At 52.1% G+C, this 12065-nt stretch overlaps 1 pseudogene across 1 annotated transcript in view; it reads left to right on the plus strand.

Moving 5' to 3' along the window:
• LOC146333995 (DNA-directed RNA polymerase, mitochondrial-like) overlaps nucleotides 1-12065 on the plus strand; it is a 61725-nt pseudogene that overhangs the window by 16111 nt on the left and 33549 nt on the right. Inside the window, exons 6-8 of the transcript XR_014786396.1 lie at nucleotides 1401-1528; nucleotides 3471-3663; nucleotides 4660-4809. The product of XR_014786396.1 is annotated as a DNA-directed RNA polymerase, mitochondrial-like (transcript). The remainder of the gene's footprint in view (nucleotides 1-1400; nucleotides 1529-3470; nucleotides 3664-4659; nucleotides 4810-12065) is intronic.

The raw sequence follows: 12065 nt of genomic DNA on the forward strand, positions 1-12065 counted from the left end.
ACCATTGGCTGATGGGGGTTGTAGTCCAAAATGTCTGCCTTTCTTTCTTGGTTTGGAAGCTTCTGTTGCTGCAGAATGCAGCCACCCGGATATTGCTGGGGGCCAAGAGGGTGCCTGATCATATCACCCCCAGGGCTGTGGTAGTTTTGTTGGTTTCCCACGTGTCTCTGAGCCCAATTTTAAAGGGCTGGTTTGAACCTTTAAGGCCTTCAGTGGGCTGGGCCCAAGTTACCCGAACTATCTCCTTCTACCATACCAGCCTGCCCTGAGTCATTAACAGCATCTGCCACCAATGGTTGTTAAGCTAGTGAGTACAAGGGAGAGTGCCTTTTTGGTGGTGGCCCCACCCTGCTCGAATCAGCTACCATTGGGAGTTTGTTAAGCCCTTTCTTTGCAGGGTTTGAAGCCCGGCCTGTATTCACCAGCCTTTCTGTAGCCTGTGCGCTGCAAGTTTTCTTGGCTTTATCTGCGATAGCGGGTTTTTTTAATAGCCAGTGTGGTGTAGTAGTTAGTGTGTCAAGGGCTCCTTGGAGGGCTCTCTCAGTCTAATCCAGTAGCCAAGTCCAGACACAGACAAAGGGATTCCTTTCAAAGCTTTATTCCTCTTTCACAACTTAACAACTCTACTGTTAGCAACTAGATCTGAGCAGCAGAGTACCTATCCCTTATGTTGGAACAGTTGGTCCCCGTTTGAAAGGGAATTACTGGCAGACCCCTGAACTTAAGGGCTAGGGAGAGTCCCTCCCCTTTTCCCTTGGATCCTCTGGGCGCAGCCGTTGTTTGCGCGCCAACCGGGCACTGCGCCTCCTTTCCGCGCCCTCCATCTGGTGCCGCTCTCTGCGTCGGCGTCGCGCATCCACCAAGTCTGCTTCCCGCGCTCTCTCACTCCCACGACTGCTATCTAAGCTAGGAATGCCGGTGGGAGGAATCTCCGCCAGCTGTGGGCCCTGGGAAAGAGGAGCGCGCTCCTCTCCCAGGAGCGACTGCTCTTCCTCAGAATCAGAACTACTCTGGGATTCCATGGGCTCAGTGTCCACCCTGACATAGTGTCAGACCAGGACTCGGGAGATCTGAGTTCAAGTCCCTGCTTGGGCAGGAAACCCACTGGGTTTCTTTTGGTCAGTCATTGACTCTCAGCATAACCTACCTCACAGGGGCATTGTGAGGATAAAGTGAAGGAAGATCATGTCCTCCTTGCAAGAGGAACCAAGGTGGGATATCAATATAATAATAATAATAAATAATAGATTTTTAAAAATGGAATATTGATGGATCGCTGTTTAAAGTTGTACTTGTTTTGCAGATTGTTTTTATCTTGTATGCTGCCTTGAAAGGCTTCTATCCTTAAAGGTGATCCCCGAAATAATAATTTTAATTAAATTAATACGTTCTCCCATTAGGGTGCCCTGTGACAGATGGTTTGGCTTTTCTCCCTGCTGGACGAAGCTGGGCTGAAACCTAATCAGGACTCCTATGTTGCTGTCCTGAGCTGTTTGGGCTGATTTAGTATCCGCTCCCATCTCACCACCAGATAAAGAGTTTCTCTGAATATTTGTGAAGCGATGAGGAAGAGAGGAGGTCCTGGGAGTTGCTGTCTTGTTCTTTGAAAGGACAAAGATAGGGGTTTCCTGGAAAATTTTCCTGTGCCGATTAGCTGAAGGTCATTTGTGTCTGGGAGAAATGTCATTTTACATGAGGAGGTTTTCTGATCCCCCTGAGAGTGATTTAATTTAGCGCGTTTATTTTACTTGTATTTAGTAAACAACAACACCCCCCCCCCATGTTCCCCCTGTTACTCATGATGTCTTTGGACAAAAAATTATTTGACCTGAAATAATGGTGGGGGGGAGCACACTTAACGTGACTGAAATGTTCTATTACGTAGATTTTTTAATTGCAATACTTGTGAAAATGAAAAGACAATGGCCCGGTTTGCACATAACGGTAGCAAATTGTGGGTTAATTAAGCCACGATTTGCCATGCGGCACTCTGCAGCCATTTTGAATATTCAAGCCCCTATTGGGCTGATGGGGGGGGGTTACTTCGTGACTTCAGAACCTGGGCACTATAAGTTAATCAACTAGTAGTTAGGTTAACTGTGGGTTGTTTCACCCACGATTAACCTATAGTATCAGGGTTTGGATGCCATGTAGCAAGCCCCAATCAACCCAGTCAGCGGTTGACTATTCAAAATGTCTGTGGAATGTGCCCAGCATGTGCCATGGCAAATCTTGGGTTAATTAATCATGGGATTTGCTGCTGTGACATGTGAACAGCCCTGATAGCATGTACTTCCCTCACATTGACTGGGTTCACACAAGGCGACAACCCACACTCAAAGTTGACTGTGGGTTGTTGAACCGTGGGTTGTTACGTCATGTGAACCCAGCCACGCTAACAAACCATGGTCTATTAACTACGAACAACCCACAAAGAGAACCTGTGGTTTGTCGTTGGGTTGTGAACTGTGGGTTGTTAGTGGTTCACAAACCATGGTTTGTTAGCGTGGTTAGGTTCACACGACACAACAACCCACAGTTCAACAGCAATCCACACTCAACCCATGCTCAACCTTGAGTGCGGCTTGTTGTGTTGTGTGAACCCAGAAAAAAAGGTACTGAAAACAGTTGACCCACTCATTTTAGCACCCCAAAGAGCTGTGCATGATATGCTGACAACCCCTCATTTGTTTCAACAGAGGGCAACTCTCTTCCACTAGGATTCTTGGGACACCTTCAGTGTCACTGTAACTCCCTGTTTATTTCATATTGTCCTGATTCAGACATCACAAAAACCCAGGTTATTTTTAAAAACTCTGGGTTGTTGTGTTGAACGCAGGAACGAGCAATCACACTCATTCTTGCTCCTGAACTTATGAAATGGAAAATTTTCCACAGGACAATTAAGTGCTGGAAAATTCTGCCTCCCTGTCGCCAGGAGAAAGTGGGCAAGACTACATTCTGCCTGTGGGATTGGAAGGAATTATGAAACCTCTAGGAAAACAGGATGCTGAAATAACACAGCGCATAGTTCGGGTATGGAATTCGCCATGACAAGATGTAGTGATGGCCACCAATTTGGATGGCTTTGAAAGGGGGCTAGACAAATAGAGGAGGAGAAGGCTATCAGTGGTTACTAGTCCTCATGGTTCTATGCTTCCTCCAGTCTCAGAGGCAGTATGCCTATGTGCACCAGTTGCTGGGGAACATGGGCGGGGGGGGTGCTGTTGCACTCATGTCTTACTTGTGGGTTTCCCATGGTCTGCCACTGTGTGAACATCATGCTGGACTAGATGGACCCTTGGTCTGATCCAGCAGGGCCCTTCTTACATTCTCATGTCCGCTAGTGCGATCCAGGTGGGCTTGTCTTACATTCTTAGCTGACTGAAGCTCCCCATTTGGTCCCTGCCCTCCATATGATCCACCCCCAGGTTCAGTTTCAGCCCGTTGTCTGCTGTTTCCCCACCACACAGGTGCCTCCAGCAGCTCAAGGAAGAGGGTTTCCGCCTGGAGGATCTCTTCTGAGATGCTGTGTTCGAGGAAGACAAAGCAGAGATGGCCCTAAAGGCCATCCGGAGTGTCATGCTGGACTTCGGGGCCCCGCCACCTCTTCACCAGCATGAAACCTGCACACTTCCTCTGCTCCAGAAGTTCTATGCGAAGGTGAGCTGCCGTGTGCCTTTTGACGCCTGGATGCTGAATGCAACTGCCCCCTGTCTGTAGAAAAGTATCTTTCCCCAGAAGCGGAACTGTTATCCCTGCTTGTACGGAATGGACACATAATTTGCACGTGTCTTGGCCTAGTTGGCATCGCTTTTGCCTCCTGCTTTCCAGCTTTTTACCCTTTCCGCATCGACCTGTGTGCTCTAGAGCTTCGTGGCAGGCACACTGGAACCTCTGTATGCTTCAGAATGGGGAGGTGCATTCTTGGATGTCCTCTCCATTGGTACTGGGGACCCATTTAGCCTCCCTGCTGCCCTCAACATACAACCTAAAAAGGTAAAGGAGTCCCCAGCCAGTCGTGTCCGACCCTAGGGTGTGGTGCTCATCTCCATGTCTAAGCCGAAGAGCCAGCGCTGCCCGAAGACGCTTCCGTGGCCATGCGGCCGGCATGACTGAACACCGAGGTGCACGGAACGCTGTCGCCTTTCCCGCCGAAGCGGTGCCTCTTTATCTACCTGCAGTTTCTTGCTTTCGAACTGCGAGGTTGGCAGAAATACAACCTAGGAGGCCCCAAAACAGCCTGCTGTCTTTGTTCAGCACAGCGGGCAGAATCTCCAGGACAAATACGGCACGTCTTGCACCCTAAACCGGCCCTCTGGGGTTCTCCAAATGTTCACACCACTTCTCCCATAACTGTCGATCATTTGGTGGTTTTCCAGCTTTTGTGTCCTCGTTTTTCCCCCCAATCTGAAAGCTTGAACTGCCCATCTTAAGGCTTGGTGACTGGCAGGAATTGCTTTAAGCTAAAATATGCTGGAATTTTTAGTTTGTCGGCCTTGCCTCTTTTCTCTTTGGCACCACCCACTACTGGAAAATGGCTCTTGGGGTGAATGAGGTCTGTGTTGTGGGCTTCAGACTTGGCCCGCCTACCCTGTTGCCTGCTCCGGCCGCCCCCGATGCATCTCCCCCCCTCCCCGTTTTTGGTTTCTTCCCCAGCGGGAGCACATCTCTTACCTGAAGCTGGATTTCATGGTGCGAGACCTGCAGGCCCAGTTCCAGAAGTAGCTGGTGGTGGAGGCGGCCGAGACAGTCACCATTGAGTCTGTGGAGGTGGACAAGCCCCTGACTGAACGAGTTGTCTGAGCGGTAAATGTTGTGCAGTTCAGTGTTAGCAGGGAAGCGGGGGTGGGTGGGAGGAAGGGACTTCCTGGTCATGCTCTGGCTGCAGAAGGCCATGCAATTCCAGCCTTAACCTGGGCAAAGGAAAGCCAGCCTGAGATCTGTAGATTTTAAAAATTATTTTTATTGAGTTTTAATCACATATTTTCAACGCCATCAATGAACACATCAAAATATCCTAACAAAACACAGACATGACATAGGACATTCAATTACAGTCAACTGGGATTACAGGGGTTTCAACGTATTAATAACCTTATATTTAGCCACAGAAATCCTTCAGGGGTTTAAGGTTCAGTTGCAGTTCTCAAAATGTATCTCTCCATATCTGTCCAAGACTTGATGGGGGTTTTCCCTGAGAACTTTGTTTGTTGACCGAGTCTATGAATTCATACCAGATTGTATGGAAGGTGTCGGACCCTTTTCGTGGTCTTTGTGCCCTTATCCGTTTCGTTAGTTTTTCAGCCAACACAATATCCCAACGGTAGTTATACCGCACAATTATTGAGAGATTTGTAGACTCTTCCCAATTCTTTGCTATCAGTTGGTGAGACGCTACCGTCATAAAAGTCAGCATTTCTTTGTCTGCTAAATGTTCATTGAGGCCACTAAAGATTGATGGTAGTGACAATTTAGGATCCACGTGAACCTCCAATCCTCTTATATTACTGCATTCTTGAAAGATCTCCCTCCAGAAGCTGTGTATTTGTCCACATTCCCACCACATATGATGGTATGTACCTAATGTGTTACATCCCCTCCAACAGTTCGGTGATGTTGTTTTGTATATATGGCTTAAAGTTATCGGGGTTAAATACCACCTCAGTACTGCCTTCGAGGAGTTTTCCTGTATTTTGGCTGAAACTGAGCAATATGGCTTTTTAATGGAGGTCTGTGGATTTGGAGCTGGGTCCAAAATTGTGGTTCAGAGGTCAAAATTGAGAGCCAGGATGGCACAGTGGTTAGAGCATTGGACTGGGATGACCTGGGTTCGAGTCCCCACTCAGCCATGAAGTTCACTGGGTGACTTTGGGCCGATCCTTGCCTCTCAGCCTTAACCTACCTCACAGGGTTGTTGTGAAGATCATAGAATCATAGAATAGTACAGTTGGAAGGGGCCTATAAGATAAAATGGAGAGGAGGAGGGGGACAACTAGGTAAGTGTCAGGAGTGCCCTGGCGGCCTCTTTCAGTAGACTCCAATAGCCAACTCAAGACACAGATGAAAGGATTCTTCTCAAGGCTTTAATCCTTTTACAACTTAATGACTCTTTCAGATGCTAATCACCAGCGACTAAGCAAGGAACAGCAGAGTAGCCTATGCTCTAAGTAGGCAGTTGGTCCCCGTTTGAAGGAGAGTCACTTGAAGACCCTGAACTTATGGGCTAGGGAGAGATCCTCCCTCTTTCCCTTGGGTCCACGGGAGGCAGCCGTTGCTTGTGCGCCAAACGGGCGCTACGCCTCCTTTCCGCGCCCTCCATCGCTCGTCGCTCCCTACGTCTGCGTCTGCATCTAGCAAGCCCCCCTCCCACACTCTCTCACTGCCAGGATCACTATCTATCTCAGGAATGCCGGCAGGAGGAGTCTCTGCCAGCTGCTGTGCCTGTGAGGGATGAGCGGGCTCCTCTCCCACGGATTGCTGATCCTCCTCAGAATCAGAACTGCTCTGGGGCTCTCTGGGCTCATTTTCCACCCTGACATCATCCTCACTCCCATGAGGCCCCCCCTCGTGCCCCTCCCCTGGGGCCCCGGGTTTGTGGGGGTACAGCTGGTGGAAGCGCCTCAGCAGCAACGGAGCATGCACACTTTCCGCGGGTTCCCAGGATCGCTCATCAGGCCCGTACCCCTTCCAGTCCACCAGATACTGCAGGCGGCTGCGAGAAAGGCGGGAGTCCAGAATCTCCGCGACCTCAAACTCCTCCTCCCCCTCCACCAGCACTGGCGGCGGGGGGGAACCGGCCAGGCGATGAGGGTCGCCAGAAACCAGGGGGGACAGCAAGGACTGATGAAAAACAGGATGGATCTTCATGGGAGGGGGGAGAGCCAGGCGAAAAGCAACAGGGTTAAACCGGGCCGTAATCTGGAAAGGCCCCGTGCGGCGAGGCGTGAGCTTCCTTGCGGGCGAGTGAGCGGGGAGGTATTGGGTGGACAACCAAACCCAGTCCCCCGGTTGCAGAGACGGACCCGGCTGGTGCCGCCGGTCCGCAGAGGCCTTGTAGGCTGTCTTGGCTTGCTCGGGGGAGTCCCGTAAGAGGTGGTGTACCGCTCACAACTCCTCTAAAAAGTCCTGGGCCGCTGGCACCGAAGAGGGAGCTAGGGTGGATGGGAAGGCCTTGGGGTGGTAACCAAAATTGGCAAAAAATGGAGTTTGGCGGGTGGAAGCATGGCAGGCATTGCTATAAGCAAATTCTGCGAGAGGCAGCAAGGAAAACCAGTCATCTTACTGGTAATTGACATAACAGCGCAAATACTGCTCCAGAGTCGCATTGGTGCGCTCGGTCTGACCGTCCGTCTGTGGATGGTGGGCGGAGGAAAGATGGAGCATCACATGGAGAAGCCCAAGTAGCTCCCTCCAGAAATGGGCAGTGAATTGGGCCCCCTATCCAAAATGAGACCCTCGGGCCGTCCATGGAGCTGGAAAACTTGTGCCAAGAACAGCTCCGCCATCTCCCTGGCTGTGGGCAACCCAGAGCAGGGGATGAAATGGGCCATCTTAGAAAACAAATTCACCACCACCAGAATGGTGGTCTTACCGTGCGAGTGAGGCAAGTCAGTGATGAAGTCAAGGGAGAGCAGTTTCCAAGGTCCTGAGGGGGTAGGCAGGGGGTGAAGCAAGCCTGTGGGCTTCCCTGAGGGGGCCTTCGCCCGCTGGCAGGTTGGGCAGGAGGCGACATAGGACTTGACGTCCTGACACACACGAGGCCACCAAAAATCCTGCGTCACTCCATGCAGGGTCTTGGCGACGCCAAAATGCCCAGCTGTGGGGGAGTTGTGGCACTGATGGAGGACCTTCTCGCAGAGGGGTCTAGAAGGCACACAGACCCGGCCGGAAAGGTAAAGCAGGCCACCTCGCAAAGAGAAGGGGGTAGGGAGGGGGGGCAGAGGCTAGCCCCAATTCCTCCACCTTTGTGCGAACAAAAGCATCCTGAGCCTGTGCAGAGAGAAGGAGCTCCTCCTAAGAATGAGGCACCGCAGCTGCCGCCAGGCTCTGGGGGGGAAGAATCGGGGGGGGGATCTTCCTCACCCCCTGGCTGGAGGTCCGGCTTATGAGAAAGAGCATCTGCTTGTAAGTTGTCGGAGGCTTTCACATCACAAATCTTAAGGTGGAACCGGGGAAAAAAAGCAACCACCTAATCTGCCACTGGTTTAAGGCACGGGCTGTCTGAAGATGTTCCAGGTTGCGATGGTCGGTTCTAACTTCGATTGGGTGCTGTGCCCCCTCCAGAAGATGACGCCAGGTCTCCAAAACGGACTTGACTGCCAACAGTTCCTTCTCCCAAATGGTATAATTCCTCTCAGACATGTTCAGCTTCCTGGAGTGGTAGGCGCAGGGTTGCAACCCGCCGCCCGCCCGATCTGGCTGAAAGAGCACCGCCCCCACCGCAAAGTCAGAGACATCAGTTTGCACCACAAAAGGCTTCCTCAGGTCGGGACGTAACAGGATCGGCTCAGAACTGAAAAGCCTCTTAAGTTCCTCAAAAGCCTGTTGGGCAGATGCCGTCCAATGAAAAGGAGATTTCCTGCCCTTAAGGAGGTCTGTGAGAGGAGATGTCAGCCGAGCAAAGCTGGGCAGGAACTTTCTGTAGAAATTAGCAAACCCCAGAAAACTTTGCAAGTCCTCCTTGGTGGATGGAGCCTGCCAGGAGAAGACAGCCTGGACCTTTGCAGGATCCATCCTGATACCGTCAGCTGAGATAATGTAGCAGAGATAGTCCAAAGAGGTTAGGTCGAATGGACATTTCTCCAGCTTGGCATAAAGATGGTGCTCGCGGAGGCACTGGAGGACAGCGGAGACATGGTGCTGATGGGCATCGGAGTCCTCAGAAAATATAAGTAAATCATCGAGATACACAATGAGGAAAATGTCCAAATAGTCCCGGAAGATGGCATTCATAAAACGCGAAAATGGGGGGGGGGGCGCGCAGGCGAGCCCAAACGGCATCACTAGGTATTCATACGCTCCGTACTGGGTGCCGAAACAGGTCTCCCACTCATCCCCCTCCCGGATGCGAATGAGATTGTAGGCGCCACGCAGGTCCAACTTTGTGAAAATCTTGGCTCGCCCCAGGTGCTCCAGCATCTCAGGGATCAGGGGGAGGGGGTACTTGTCAGGGATCGAGACCGAATTCAACACTCGGAAGTCATGCACCGGGCGGAGTTCTCCAGATTTCTTGGCCACAAAGATGGTAGGGGTGCAGGCGGGGGAGGAGGAAGGGCAAATGAAGCCACGTCTGAGGTTTGTGTCCAAAACCTCCCGCAGAGCTCGAAGTTCCGGCTCCGACATCGAATACAGCCGGCCAGCGGGGATGGTCGCCCCCAGAATGAGGTTAATGGCACAGTCAAAGGGGCGGTGGGGGGGAAACCGGTCAGCTTCCTTCTTGTCAAACACATCCCGAAAAGCCGCATACTTCTCTGGGAGGATGACGGTAGCTGAAGGACTGCCAGAAGCAGATGAGGAGGGGGAGGAAAGGGTTAAGGCCTGGGCCGGGACTGGCGCCTCGGTCGGGAGGCAATGCTCCCGGCAGTAGGGAGAAGGGAACTCCACTTGCTGAAGCCCCCAAGAAATCTGAGGATTATGCTTAGAGAGCCAAGAAACACCCAGCACGAGTGGGTATTGGGGAACCTTGGCCAAGTGAAACTGAATCTGCTCAACGTGGGACTGGGCACGCAGAGTGATCGCAGCTGTAATCTGGGTCTCCGTGCCTGAAGAAAGAGGACGCCCATCGATGGTCTCCACTGCCAAGGGGGCAGGGTAGGAATCTTGTGGAAGTGTTTGAACGTTTCATCCATGAAACTGGTCGTAGCCCCCGAGTCCACCAAAGCCAGGGCCTCCACCCCACCCCACTGGGAGGAGCAGAGGTGAACATGCAGTAGCAGATGGGGGGGGGGTTGTGGAAGGCACTCACTGGGTGTGGAACCAACCCCCACACTGGAGACCCCGAACAGGCTTGGGGGGCAGCCTAGTCAGGCCTGGGAGCGAGGAGGAGGAGGGAGAGGAGGGGGAGGCAGAGGAGCTGCGGGTCTAGCGCGGCAGGTTTTGGCGAAATGTCCCAGTTTTCCACACCGAAAGCATCGGTGGTCAGTGTGCTGCCGCTCTAGTTCCTCCGGAACTCCGGTAGCTCCCAGGTGCATCGGGGTCTCCTCCGCCCCCACCCCGGTGGTGGGGGAGGGGGCAGGAAATGGGGTGGAATGGGAGGAGGGAAATTTCGGCCCCCAGCGCCCTGCCGGGTCTGCTGGCGGCCCTCCAGCCAACTATCTATCTGGAGGCAGGTCTGGATGAGGTCCTCCAAAGTAGGCAGGCTAGGCGTGCGCGCCAACGCGTCCAAGATCTCGTAGTTTAAACTGTCCAAAAACTGAGCCACCAGCGCGGCATCATTCCACTGTAAATCCTGTATCAGCAAGCGAAAAGTTGTCATGTAGCTGGAATCTGAGTCCTTGCCCTGCCTGAGGCGGCGAATCTCCCGAGAAGCCGTCTGCGTGCGCAGGGGGTCACCGAAAAATCTGGCCATCGCTGTCATGAAACCTTGATAGTCCCTGAGCAGGGGATCATTAGCAAGCAGGAGACCAGAAACCCATTTAGCTGCCACGCCTGAGAGTAGGTTAATGATGAAGCCCACAGGAAATTTCCTGTTCCGTCAGGAAATCCTCAGGCCGAAGGCGCATGTACAGCTCCGATTGGGCCCAGAAAATCTGAAAAAGTTCTTTCTCCCCAGAAAACGTCTCTGGCAAAGCCACCGGGCACTTGCGGCGGGGGGGAATCGGAGGTGGCGGGGGTTGAACCGCAACTTGCAGATTCTGTACGGCAGTCGTCAGTTGAGCCACTTGATCACGGAGGATCTGGTTCCCTTGCGCCGGAGCTTGCACTGCCGGGTCCCTGGCACCCTCCATTCGGCAGGAGGAGAAGAAAAAAAAAGAGAGGGGGAGAGAGGAAAAAAAAAACGGGGATCAAGCTGTCAGGAGCGCCTTGGCGGCCTCTCTCAGTAGATTCCAATAGCCAACTCAAGACACAGACGAAAGGATTTATTTTCAAAGCTTTAATCCTTTTACAACTTAATGACTCCTTCAGATGCTAATCACCAGCGACTAAAGCAAGGAACAGCAGGGTGGCCTAAGCTTCAAGTAGGCAGATGATCCCCGTTTGAAGGAGAGTCACTTGAGGACCCTGAACTTAAGGGCTAGGGAGAGATCCTCCCTCTTTCCCTTGAGTCCACGGGAGGCGGCCGTTGCTTGTGTGCCAAATGGGCGCTACGCCTCCTTTCTGCGCCCTCCATCGCTCGTCGCTCCCTGTGTCTGCGTTGAGCATCTAGCAAGCTCCCCTCCCACACTCTCTCACTGCCAGGATCACTATCCCAGGAATGCCGACAGGAGGAATCTCTGCCAGTTGCTGTGCCTGTGAGGGATGAGCGCGCTCCTCTCCCACGGATTGCTGATCCTCCTCAAAATCAGAACTGCTCTGGGGTTCTATTGGCTCAGTTTCCACCCTGACACTAGTCCCCACTTGGCCATGAAGCTCACTGGTTGTCTTTGGGCCAGGCCTAACCTACCTCACAGCGTTGTTGGGAGGATGAAATGGAGAGGAGGGCGACATGCAACCCGCCTTGGGATGTGGTGGTGGTGATGATGATGATAATAATTCACAAATAATAGAAAATCTAGAACTGCAGAAAAAGGAGCAGAAAAAGGCAGCCCCAATGATCAAGTGGCTTAGAGTAACTCTGCAATGGGGAAAGGTTACATCATCAGGGATGGTTTAGCTTAGAGAAGAGGCAAGTCAGGGGGGCACAATATCAGTAAGCCCAGACTTGTGCTAACAGGTTGTGCTTTAAAATTCCTGGAAATTCTTCCTGGGAAAAAAGATCCTTCTGTGCTTCATACTTTATTTGTTCTGTTGATGCAGCTAAAGCTCACTAACTCCAGGACGTTTTTCTTCCCTCCTCCTTCTAGGAGTGCAGTGGCCAACTTCTGGTCTCTGCACCTCAAAAAGGATATTGTAGGGTTGGACAA

This window comes from Heloderma suspectum, chromosome W (assembly GCF_057233095.1).
Source record: "Heloderma suspectum isolate Gila_16-S chromosome W, 16-S_ref, whole genome shotgun sequence".
Taxonomy (NCBI): domain Eukaryota; kingdom Metazoa; phylum Chordata; class Lepidosauria; order Squamata; family Helodermatidae; genus Heloderma; species Heloderma suspectum.